General features: G+C 46.7%; 1 protein-coding gene across 2 annotated transcripts in view; it reads left to right on the forward strand.

The window, feature by feature from the left end:
- Window positions 1-1,824: 1,824 nt before the first annotated feature.
- Window positions 1,825-12,632, forward strand: part of CDON (cell adhesion associated, oncogene regulated) — a 44,752-nt gene continuing 33,944 nt past the window's right edge. Inside the window, exon 1 of one of the 2 annotated variants that reach the window (XM_081334001.1) lies at window positions 1,825-2,043. The gene's annotated coding sequence lies outside the window, so the exon portion shown is untranslated. Of the gene's footprint in view, window positions 2,044-5,809; window positions 5,871-12,632 lie in introns of those variants that run through there. The other variant, XM_081334002.1, reaches the window with a different exon arrangement.

Genomic DNA, 12,632 nt, shown 5'->3' on the forward strand with positions numbered 1-12,632 from the left:
TCATTGATTTATCACATTGGGCTATTTTTTAAATTTTGGCATTGGTTATGCATTTTGCCATTGTGGTTTCCAGAGGCATCGGATGTAAAACAGAATCTCTGACACAGCATTCCATACTGCTGATGGTAAATATATTTTAACTCAGTTTTATAGATGTCACAAAGTAGATTTTATTTGTTTAATAACTGTTTGAAGTTGAAACGGTGCTGAAAACAGAGACTTATGACCAGTTCTAACACTTATGACTGTCACAGCATCCTTGTGGTGACTTGATTATGATTATGATTTAGCAACAGCAATTCCAGCCCCAATTGTGGCTGTAAGACAGGAGTCCTCAAACTTGGCCACTTTAAGACTTGTGGACTTCAACTCCCAGAATTCCCCAGCCAATTGAGGAATTCTGGGAGTTGAAATCCACAAGTCATAAAGTGGCCGTTTGAGGACCCCTGCTGTAAGACAAGGACTACATGTACTGATATATTTATTATTCAGCGGTGTGCAAATAAGCTTCTCAGTCTTTAACTGACAGAGTTCAATGTGTTGCATGAACACAGCTTCTATGTTGCTTATGTCCCATCTCTTCCTACTGTTAAGAAACCTCCTTAAATAATATTAGAAAATAACTACTGTTAGAAATATTATGAGAAACATCTGATCATATTAGAAATATTATGACCTATCTGGGGGAGATATTTAAAGTTAAGCCATTGAGACCATTCTTCCATATTTCAGATATTTCAAATCTTATAAACCAAGAGTCATAGTCATTGTAAATAAGCATGATCAACCAACCCACAGTCTGTTCCCAAATTCCCAAAAAACACATTCCTAAGAGAGATTTATTTATTTATTTATTTTATTAATGGGATTTATATCCCGCCCTATCTCCCGAAGGACTCAGGGCGGCTAACAACAAAACGTATAATAAGTACAGAAATTAAGATAAAAATAAAATTAAAATCATCTGTGCAATAAATTAAAATTAAAAATTAAAAATAAATTAAAAATTGTAAATATAATTAAAATGCCTGTCAGTCCAGGTCAGCCAGGTGGAAAAGGAGTGGCTATATAAAATAATAATAATAATAATAATAATAATAATAATAATAATAATAATAATAATAATAATAATAATAATAATAATAATAATAATAATAATAATAATAATAATATTGCATTGATCAAATTACTAGACCTTCTGGAGCCAAAATAACCCCCACCTTCCTTTTCTTAAAGGCAACATTTATGTTCAAACTAAGCTTTCCTTATCCTATCCTAGGGGCTGGTCAGTTTTAAGATGTGTGGACTTCAACTCCCAGAATTCCCCAGCCAGCCATGCTAACCGGGGAACTCTGGGAGTTGAAGTCCACACATCTTAAAAGTTACCAAGCTCGGAACCTCCGCTCTATCTCGTCCTTATAAAAAATAGGCATTTCCTCTCACGCTACTTTACGTTACGCAAAGCAGGTCGGAGACCAAAAACCAGGCTCCACTTTGCCCGATCCCTGCAACCCTCCCCCACCCACCCCTCCACCTTCCCGCTTTCGCTCTGGTTGGTAGATTCCGATCCAAACCAAAATAGAGGAGCGGGAGTGAGGTGGGGAGAGCAGGGGGAGGAGCGAGAGGCCTGGTTGGCTGAGCCCAGCTGTGGGCGGGGCCCGGAGGCGAGTCCCGCTTGAAGGAGGCCAAGAGGAAGGAGGAGAAAGGGGAGAGGCGGCGGCTGGGGCGGGCGCACGAGCGTGGCCGTGCACGCGAGCGATGGGCGGGGCTTCCTCCGCTGCGGGCGCCTCTGGCCGAGCCGGGCGCGCAGGCTCGGTGGCTCGCGCGTCGCCTCAGCCCGTCGGTCCGTCAGCGCGTGAGGCAGTTTCGCCCGGAGCGGCGGCGGCGGCGGCAGAACGGGGACCGGGGCTGCTGGTTCGGCCGGTCGGTGTTGGATGGAGGCTCCCGTCCGCCTCGCCGGTTCTCTCTGGAATGTCCTGGGGAGCGTCCGTCGAGCGGGAGCGGAGCCTCTCTGGGCGCAGCCAGCGCCGCTGCGGCTGCGAGGTGAGGTGGGCGAGGGGGGGGAAGAGAGAGAGAGAGAGAGAGACCCTTGCTGGGTTGGCAGGAGGCCGGGGTGGGGGGGGTGGGGGTCCCGGGGAAGGAGGGGACTGGGAGAGCGCGCGAAGGTCGTGTGAACGTGTGTGCACGGGCTGGTTGGAATCCCGCCTGTGGGTCAGTCAGGTCGGGATGGCGAAGCGCGGCGAGCGGGGAAGGGGATGCTCTCGCGGGTTTCCCGACCTCGTTTGGATGCTTCGGGTCTTGCAATTGGGGGATGGGGGCGGGGGGAGGCTTACCTGCCATTCCTGGCTTGTGTGTGTGTGTGTGTGAAAGGTGCGAGGAGGGGAGGGGGATGCGCGCGCTCGTGCAAGACCCCCGACCTTCAAGGGGGCTTGTTCAAGGTGGGGGTCGGCGGGGCGAAATCATCCCACGGGCGGTGCTGGTGCAAAAACCCGGAGCTTCGCGGGCTTGCAAGGCTGATCAGCTTTCCCGGGCTGGCTGGCATCGCCGTTTCCAAGCAAGGTTGGTGACATAAATCTGGGGAGGGGGAGGGAGGGGGTTGGAGGGGGGAAAAAAGGGGGTGTTGTGGGGGTCGATAGGAAGATGAAAGAGCGCTTGTCACCTTGGAGATAAGAGTTATGATCCGCCTCCCCCATCTTTGAATGCCCCCATCTTTTGGGGGTATCAGAAACTTTTCTTGCTCTTTTCGAGAAATGGTTGGCAAGATTCAAGGGCGCCTCTCTCTGAGCACGGAAGGAAAAAGGGGCTTTCTTAAACCTAAAGGCGTGCAGAGAGTGAGCTGGGTTTGCAACTGCTGTAACAAAACCGACCTAAAACTCTTGTGACATCTTAAAGACTAGCAGGTATATTGTAGAGCCGGGGTTTTTTTTTTGTGGGGTGTGTGTGGGTGTGTGGGTGTTATATAATGCACGTCATTTATTGCTTTATCCCAAGAGACCAGTCGGTTTGCACCCAAGTTTGGGTCTTAATCGCAGGGAAGATCAAAAGGAGATGCTAGCGGTGATAATTCTCCATATGGCCATTCAGATGTGCACATAAGTACCGGTGGAGAAGTAAATGGAATGGGAAGTGCCTTTTTTCCTTCTATAAATCCCAGGAAGGAGTTAAAAGTGGTGTTTTTCTGATGCCAAAACATCTGCTCCCCTAAAGATTAAAGGGGGGGGGGAGGAAGCAAAAGAAAAGTTATCTGTTTTTGAGCACATACTCTTGTATGTGCAATTCTGCTACAGTGCAAAGTGCATATGCAAAATAACACGAGTTTGTCAGGAGTTGCTGTTACTTCCTCCTTCCTATACATAATCAGGCAGTGCAAATGGAAGGGAGCTGACCCTGCTTTACTGTTTCTTAACCCATGTGTAGCTTTTGTGTTCTTGACAGAATCTGAGATGAGTTAATTACTCTGTATGTATATCCCCTTGTAGTTATTTCCCACCATAAATTGACTTGTGCAAGCCATTGCTTTTTGCCTTCTGTGTCCTTGTGAATAGACTTGTTATGGTACTTTTGATATCAAAGTGTTTTTTCCCCTTTTGTTTATCATAACAATCATTTTTAGTTCTTCGTGCATCATATGGAAAAGTTATTTTTTAAATCTAGAGATTATTTTAGCATTAACGTTACTCCAGGGGCATGTGACAAATAGGATAACCTTGTGTTAACTGGAATTTGTTTCTGTTTACTACGGAGGATGATACTTCATTTCCATAACAAAATTCTAAGAAGAAGCAGATAACTGGATCCTGTGCAGTCCTTTTGATATTGACTTGATCAGAAAGTTGCTTTGATAAAACCAAAGGCAGTGCCTGGCACTTCAGTGAGAGAAACATGATTGAGAGGCTCAGTTGTCAACTTCAAACTGTTTTAACTTTTGGCAAAGTTCTTTTTGAATGTGAAATTGTAAGCTGCATCTTGTTTTTCTTAAAGAGTATTTATAGCAGCAATACTTTGGGAGGTTTTTATTTGGGCAAAGATGAAGCACCACATTTTGTCTGGAAACTTTAACTGTTTTATGTGCTGCTCAACTAGAGAACATTTTTAGTAGGAGCAGATTGCTTTACTGCTATCTGTTATACACATGTCAAAATTGCATAGTATCCAAAAAGTTGTGTGCAAAGAAAAACAAATCTAAAAAGGAAATTTTAGTTTCTTTGTATCCAATAAATCATCAGTATTATTCATTTTGATTTGTGGGTTTACATAAGAACATTCCTTCTGTTAAGTGCTTTCAGCATATTAATGAGTCAAAATTACAGAAGATTGAGATTGGTGGGGGGAGGGTCAGTTCTCATAAATTGAACTGAAATGTCTGATTACAGCCTTACTCTTTCTTGACACTTGTATTGCTTGTAACAAGTATATTAGCTAGAGTTTTAGTCTTGGCTGATATTTAATATAATTCAAATGTATAGAGTTAAAAAGTCCTATTCTCCAAAATAGTGAAGAATTGGATCTTGTTCTGGTTTGTGTTTTTCATCACACTAGCCATGGTTGAAGGTGGTTTGACTTTGAAATAATTAAATTGATTTTGTTTAGACAGCATGCCTTGACAAGTTTAATAATACAGTAGTGACTGGGTCTTGTATACAGTGGAATAAAACAGCTGTGCTACCTTTGTAAAAGTTAAGGAAACTCAATATTGAATTCCTGGTGGGAGGCTTATAATTCTACATTTCTTCCATGGGATATAAAATTCATACAGAGCTATTTTTGCATCTAGTATAATGTGTGAACTCTTAGTTTTATTATGCATATGCTAGGTGCTGTACTTTATTATTGTGTATAAATGACAGCTGTACTTTGATAACTGAAAAATCTTTAGGACTAATTCAATGTGTCTGCATTTTAAGCCAGTTTTTTTTTAATATAAAAGTATGCCTGGTTGGGAAATAGTCCATTTATTAATGATATCTTAGGGATTTAGAAGTTCAAGGTATAAATATGCAGCATTTTATATGAGCCCTATTATTAGGGGATTTTATTTGAAAAGAGAAACTGGAAAGGGGGGAAAAAAAGCAATCACTGCTGGTTTCTGTTAATACACAAAAAGCTAACCATGACTTGCTGTTAAAATGAAACCACGCACTGTGGTATAATAGGAAACATTCTATGCAGAATGTATAGCATTTTGCATGATTCATGTTCAGTTATCCTTCAGTTTTTTTTAGCTTAAAGCATACAGTATCACTATCATTCACCATCTGATAATAGGACCGAGGTGATATTAATGTGGCTCTTTTAAAATCAAACTAATTATATTTGCCTGAAAGAGCCACATTAGTGTGATTCTAGCTCCCTGGTGTTTTTTTGGAGCCCTGGAGACAGCCTAGTGAATAGGGTTGAAAATTCATTCTGTATTTGATTAAATGGAACAGACTCGCTGCTTCTTACCCCAGCGGGAGCTATGAGATCTCTTGATCCCCGAAGCGGCTCATAGACCCTGGGAATTCCATTAGCAAGCACCTGAAGAATGTCTGCCCTGCAGTGCCTTTTTTTTTTGTAAGGGAGTAGGGGGAGTTGGTGGGGGGAAATAGAACAAGAAGTATATCACTCTTGATGATAAGTGGGGGGAGGCTGAACTGAAGTAGAAGAATCCATGTGTTGGCAGATCCAAAATCAAGGCATGACTTAACAGCCCAACCTCCAAGGATAGTCAGACACTAATGTTTAAAGTCAATCTGTGCTGTACTTGGGGCACTAAAATTAGTTCATCGACACTTATTGAAATAATTTGATTTGATTCCTTGTTTCTTAGTCTGAAGAGGCAAACTCTTGGGAAAGGTATATGAAAACAGGAAATTGTACTTGTAAAGTGGGTGAGTTATTCTTTTTTTTAATGAAATGTAATACAGTAGGCAGTGGCATATGCTTTTTGTAGTCTTACGTATATATGAAGGTGATTAACATGTTTAAAATACAGATTTCCAACTCTTAAAATGTTAACATTCTAGTTTTTATAATACAAATCTGTGATGTCCTTGCAGAGCATTATATTTTCATTACGAGGATTTCTTTAAAGTCTTTTTATGCTGAATTCTTGGTAACCAGTTAATCTCTTTCAGGACAATGTACTGTTTTCCAATATTTAATCAGTTTCAAGAATTGTTATCTTATTTCTAGGATACTGATAATGTATATGTAGTAGATAATTGAATCCTATATGTAAAAACAGGTTCTGTCAGGAAAACAATCCTTATTTCTATTAAGATCAATAGTGCTTATTATCAGGTAGTAATTCTATACTAATTGTTTCAGAACAAAGTATTGATTTGTATTGAAAGCCTGTTTGATGTGTAAGTAGTTGGTTTAGCTAAGCCACTTTAGAGAGAGCCAGTTGGTTGTTGACTAGGTACCTTATCCAATCATGATTTCAAAACAGTTATGAGTCTTCTATTTTGTGAATATTTTTGTGATAATTGTTTCCAGTATGCACAGCCACTCTCTTTGGTAAAGTCACTCACAATCTCTGCTTCTTTACCCGCCCCAATATTTTGACATTTCTTTTGACTCAGAAGATTTAGGAAGCTTGCTTTTGAGCTTATATAAACAAAACCTGCAGTTGACACACTGAAGCTAGTATAAAACAATAACTTTAGAGGGAATTTATTGTTTGAGTGGCTTTTTAATGTTGGTAGATAGGATAAAAATGTGAAGTTGTCAACTGGGATTACAAATTTACTTAATATTGTTCCGGTTTATCGTTTGAAATACTAACTCTGGACATATATATTTGATCAAAATATATCTGTAATATAAACTTTGAAAAGTGGTTAATTATCAGCATAATAGATATGTTTAACTATACTGTATAGCACTAGACCTAATCTTCTGTTTTTATGTTTAAACCACTAAACATCTGCTGTAGTTTTGAAACATATCATTATCAGAAATAATTGTGATAGTCAGTTTGCAAGGTTACTATATAGCTTTTCTGAATTTTTGCAACAGTTGAATGAAATTGTATTTCAGATCAAATATTTATTCTGAAAAACCTTGACGATCGTTTTCTGCGTATCTGAAAATGTTCATCTATTTAAGTTTGGTAGACCAGTTTATTTTGTTCTCATACAGATTTGTAAATGTTTACACTCTGCTCAGTTCTACAAAATGTTGACTTTTGTGTGCTCCCTCTGCTGGTCAGCTCCAGCTAGTTTGTAAATACTCTGTACTCACGTTTTTGTAGCATAGTATTAGGTCTGTTAACTAAGGTTTAAAAATCATTCACTATTTTTTGTCCACAGCTTATATGAGTAAGTATTGCATATGTCAAAATTCTGTTCATGAGCAACAATTCTTATTAGATCTTTCTCTGTTGCTCCCAATGCAAGTTTGGATTCCAAACTTTGCCTTGTCTCTAGCATTAAACAAGCAAATCTGACGTTTTAAATTTTGGTGATTTTTTTTTTAGATAATTTATTCCATACTTCTATTGTTTTCTTCCTCTTTCTGATTTTCCAACTAATTCTCCTTTAGGTTCACAAGGAAAACAATATAGTGTATTGGAGGTATTGGTCATTTTTAAGGGGGACAAAATACATAAAAATTGTGGGGGGGAAATCTGCTCATTTGATTCCACTATTTGGGACGTTTCAGAAGAAAATTGCAGTTCATTCTTGCAAGCGTGTTGCAAATGTGCACAGCTTGGTAGTAGTCGCTTGGTAGTAGTCTTATGCATTTGCCCATTAAACTGAGCATTTCATTCTATCCCATAAAATTGTTTACTTTCTGCTATAAGTGATTGCAAAATAGCCCAGTATCCCAGTATTTGCTTTTTAATGAGATATTCGCGTTAAGGTTTATGAGGACCAAATTAAATACCTGAACATTTAACAAGCATTTTTCAAGTATATAAATTATGAAATGACTGTACATTTGGATTTTGATAAATCAAGACTTTCAACAGCAAAGTAACAAGACACTCCTCTTTATTCAAACATGCAGCCCATTGTTATGGAATATTATTTGAAAACCTTGCATTGCATGCTGCATACACTGGCAATCAATAGGAACTATCATTTTGATTGATCTTTGCTTATGTATAATGTGGTCACTTCCCTATTTTTCTTATTTATTTATTTTATTTTATTTATTAGTTTTTATAAACCGCCCTTCTCCCGAGGGACTCGGGGCGGTGTACAGAGGAAGGAAGGTATACAGATCGAACAATAAAAATAATAAGAAACACTAATGAACACAAACTGGGACCCCAATTAACGCTATCATGCCAGGCCAGCCTGCTGAAACAGGAAAGTTTTTAAGTCGCGACGGAAGGTACGGAGGTCAGGGGCCATCCGGATTTCTGTTGGTAAGGTGTTCCAGAGGGCTGGCGCACCCACTGAGAATGCCCTCCCCCTGGGGGCCACCAGCCGACATTCCTTGAGCGGTGGCACCCTGAGGAGGCCCTCTCTGTGGGAGCGCACAGGACGGTGGGGTGCTGACATCGGCAGAAGGTGCTCCCGAAGGTAGTCCGGACCCATGCCATGTAGGGCTTTGTAAGTCATCGTTAGCACCTTGAACTTCACACGGAAGGCAGCCGGAAGCCAGTGCAGCGCACGGAGGAGAGGTGTGATATGGGAGTATCGGGAGGCTCCCAAGAGTGTCCGTGCCGCCGCACTTTGCACCAGTTGAAGCTTCCGAGTGGATCTCAAGGGCAGCCCCATGTAGAGAGCGTTACAATAGTCTAGGCGAGATGTCACAAGGGCATGGGTGACTGTACGTAAGGAATCCAGGTCCAGATAAGGCCGTAGTTGGCGAATTAGTCGAACCCGGGAGAAGGCCCCCTTGGTCACAGCTCCAATGTGGTCTTCCAGGGAGAGCTGCGAGTCTAGGAGGACACCCAGGTTGCGGGCCCTATCAACAGGGGGAAGTAACTTGTCCCCAATGTTAAGCAGTGGGACGTTCTGAATCTCCTGGTTTCCCGGTACGTACAGCCATTCAGTCTTGTCCGGGTTCAGTTGAAGCCTGTTTCTCCCCATCCATTCCCGGACCGCTTTCAGGCAGCGGGACATCACGTCTAGGGCATCACTGATATTGTTTGGAGTTGAGATAAAAAGCTGGGTGTCATCAGCATACTGATGGTACCCTACTCCAAAACTGCGAATGATCTCACCCAGCGGTTTCATGTAGATGTTGAACAGGAGAGGCGAGAGGACCGACCCCTGAGGGACTCCGCAAGCGAGAGGCCTCGGGGTCGACCTCTGTCCCCCTGTCAGCACCGACTGCGAGCGACCCTGGAGAAAGGAGGAGAACCAACGCAGAACCGTGCCTCCCACTCCCAGTCCCCTGAGGCGTCGCAGCAAGATACCATGGTCGATGGTATCGAAAGCCGCCGAGAGGTCTAATAAGACTAGGACAGAGGAATGGCCCCTGTCCCGGGCTCTCCAGAGATCATTCATCAGAGCGACCAATGCCGTCTCCGTGCTGTAGCCCGGCCTGAAACCCGATTGGTACGGGTCTAGATAAACCGCTTCATCCAGGATCTGAGGAAGTTGGTGCGCCACCACGCTCTCAACAACCTTCGCAAGGAAGCGAAGATTGGAGACTGGACGAAAGTTATTCAAAGAGGATGGGTCCAAGGTGGGCTTCTTGAGGAGAGGTCTCACCACCGCCTCCTTCAAGGCGGTGGGGAAGTGACCCTCACTCAGAGAAGCAGAGATGACCGCTAGGAACCAGCCTCGTGTCGCCTCTCGAGCTGCATAGGCCAGCCAGGAAGGGCACGGGTCCAGTAAGCATGTGGAGGAGCTTAACCTTCTCATAATCCTGTCCACTTCCTTAGGAGTTACAGGATCAAATTCTTCCCAGATGACGTCGACAAGACTGTCCATGTCTTGTTCTTCCATCTCAGCCCAGTTGGAGTCCAGACCAGTTCGAATCCGAGCGATTTTATCCAGCAGATATTGACCAAATTCCTCGGCTCGACCCTGCAAGGGTTCCTCCCTCACCTCTTGGTTTAATAGGGAGCGAGTCACCCTGAACAAGGCAGCTGGGCGATTATCTGCGGACGCGATGAGGGTGGAAAAGTAGTTGGATTTTGCCACCCTTATCGCAGCGAGATAAGACCTGGTGAGGATTCTTAGTCGCAATCGGTCGGATTCGGATCGACTGGACCTCCAACGGCTCTCTAGGCCCCGTCTCCGACGCTTCATCTCCCGGAGCTCCTCGGTGAACCATGGGGCTCGCTGGGATCTGCGCCGGGTCAGAGGCCGCAAGGGTACAACTCGGTCCAGAGCCTCCGTGGCTGCCTTTTCCCAGGCTTCCACTAAGGCTTCCGCCGAGCTGTGAGCAGGGGGTGCATGCGAGTCCCTAAGCGCTGCCTGGAACTTATCAGGGTCCATTAGGCGCCTAGGGCGGTACCATCTGACTGGCACCGTGCACCCACGGTGGGGGGTGGCAAGGGGGAAGTCTAGCCGCAGGAGGTGGTGATCGGTCCATGACAGGGGCGTAACAGTTGTGGCACCCCCACCGACATCATCACGCCACCGTCCAGACAAGAACACCAAGTCTGGGTTGTGGCCTCTCTCATGAGTCGGCCCAGAAATTATTTGCAACAGGTCCATGGCCGTCATGGAAGCCATGAACTCCCGAGCCAGTTCGGACGATCCTCCCAGGGACGGTAGATTAAAGTCGCCCAAGACCATGAGTCTTGGGAATTCAACCACCAACTCTGAGAGGACATCGAGTAGCTCGGGTAGGGCCGCCGCTGCACGATTAGGTGGTAGGTACGCCAGCAGCAGACCCAGCTGCGCCCCTGGGCCGAATCTCAGTAGGAGAGACTCACACCCGACCATCTGAGGGACGGTGGTCTCTCGCGGGCTAAGGGATTCCCTGATGATAACTGCCACTCCCCCGCCCCTCCCATGAGCCCGGGGCTGGTGCAGTACCTGGAAACCTGGCGGGCAGAGGTCAACCAGAGGAACACCCCCCTCTGGGCCCAGCCAGGTTTCCGTGATGCAGGCCAGGTCCGCATGCTCACTCTCCAATAGGTCACGAATGAGGTGAGCTTTGTTGGCTGCGGACCTTGCATTCAGGTAGACCAGCCTCAGTATGGGAGGGTGCGCACCTTTGCTCCCGGGTCCTCCGGGGGAGAACAGAGGGTCGGAGCGTCTCACCGCCTTTACAGAGCGGAGATGACACTCCCGGTGACGATACGGCCCTCTGTCTGTGCACCTTCTGCCATTCCCCACCATCCTAGGGATGGGACGTTCGTCAGTACGCCACTGGGTGTTATCGGCGACTGGCCCTCGTTGTACGCCGTCGCGAACGGCCGTGGGCCTGGCATGCGTTATGGTGGCTGGAAGGTGTGCCTTTCCCGCGCAACCATAGTCTCCTCCCTCCCCCCTCCCTAACCCCACAAAAAACTTAGCTAAGAACTTAATCAGGGGCCTCTTGATGGGAATGTGCTGGAGGCCCCTGACCCTGCCCGGCCATCTCTCAGAGGCCCAGTGGTTGGGCCCGTCATCAAGATTGGATGTGATGAAGGCGGGTCGCACCCAGGAGAGTGGGGAACCCCTGAGGGCGTGCAGTGCTATGCTAGAGTATTGAACGGGCATAGTCACAGGTGGTTCCGGGAAGGCTGTCCCCTGGATGGTGAATTTGCAGGAGGGTCGAGCCGGGTAGGTGCGTATCTGGATCGTCGCCCTGCCACTGCCACTTGGCCGGGCGAACCCCCAGAAGCAGGCCACTCCTCATCCTCTCACGATGGGTTGTGTCTCTGCTTCCGGAGGTGGTCCAGAACGTACTCTGGGTGAGGCATACCCCATAGAGCTCTCACCACTATGGGGTAGCAGGTGTATGGCCCAGCCACTCTGCCACCGTGGCTAGCACCCAGGCCCGTTATGTCCTGTGGGGAGAGAATGGGCAAAGATGGGTGAGAATGGGCAGAAGGCAGGATGGAGGGATCCATTAATTGGCGTCAGCTCCGGTGGTTCAGCCGCCCCAAACAGTTCCCTCCCTGATCCTCTGGGCGTTGTTCCCGGCCGCAGTTCCATGGCCCCTATTGGTTGGGGACCGTCCAGAGCGTGGCATCTCAGAGGTACGGGAGACCCTGGTGTCATGCCCCTGGTGTTGCCGTCTCCGATCAAGATGTTTCGAGGAGGTGGGTCGGGCCGTCGCCTCCATTGTCCAGCGTCTCCTTTGGTGCGCATCTTTCGGAGGCACCGCCGTCCAGGGGCAGCCCACGGTGGTCGAGACGCCGCACCGCTGCTCTTACCGCCGAAGATGCCGCCGCCACCCGGGAGCCGGTCAGGGGCAGAGCAGAGCCTTCGGCCCCTCCTGTATGGCTGCGAGGGCTGCCGTGGTCCAGGGTTGTTGTGGTCCAGGGGCGGGTCTCTCACCTCCGGCGCCGCCGATGCCTCCGCCTCCGCCACCCGGCTGGTCCAGCTGGTCCGCGGCGTCTCCGCTGATAACCTGGAGACGCCGCCGTCGCCCGGGAGCCGGTGGGGGGGGGGCGGGGCAGAGCAGAGCCTCCGGCCCCTCCTGGATGGCTGCGACGGCTGCCGTGGTCCAGGGGCGGGTCTCTCACCTCCGGCGCCGCCGATGCCTTCGCCTCCGCCACCCAGCTGGTCCAGCTGGTGCCGCCG

The sequence above is a fragment of the Vipera berus genome, assembly GCF_964194415.1.
Source record: "Vipera berus genome assembly, chromosome: 8".
NCBI lineage: Eukaryota > Metazoa > Chordata > Lepidosauria > Squamata > Viperidae > Vipera > Vipera berus.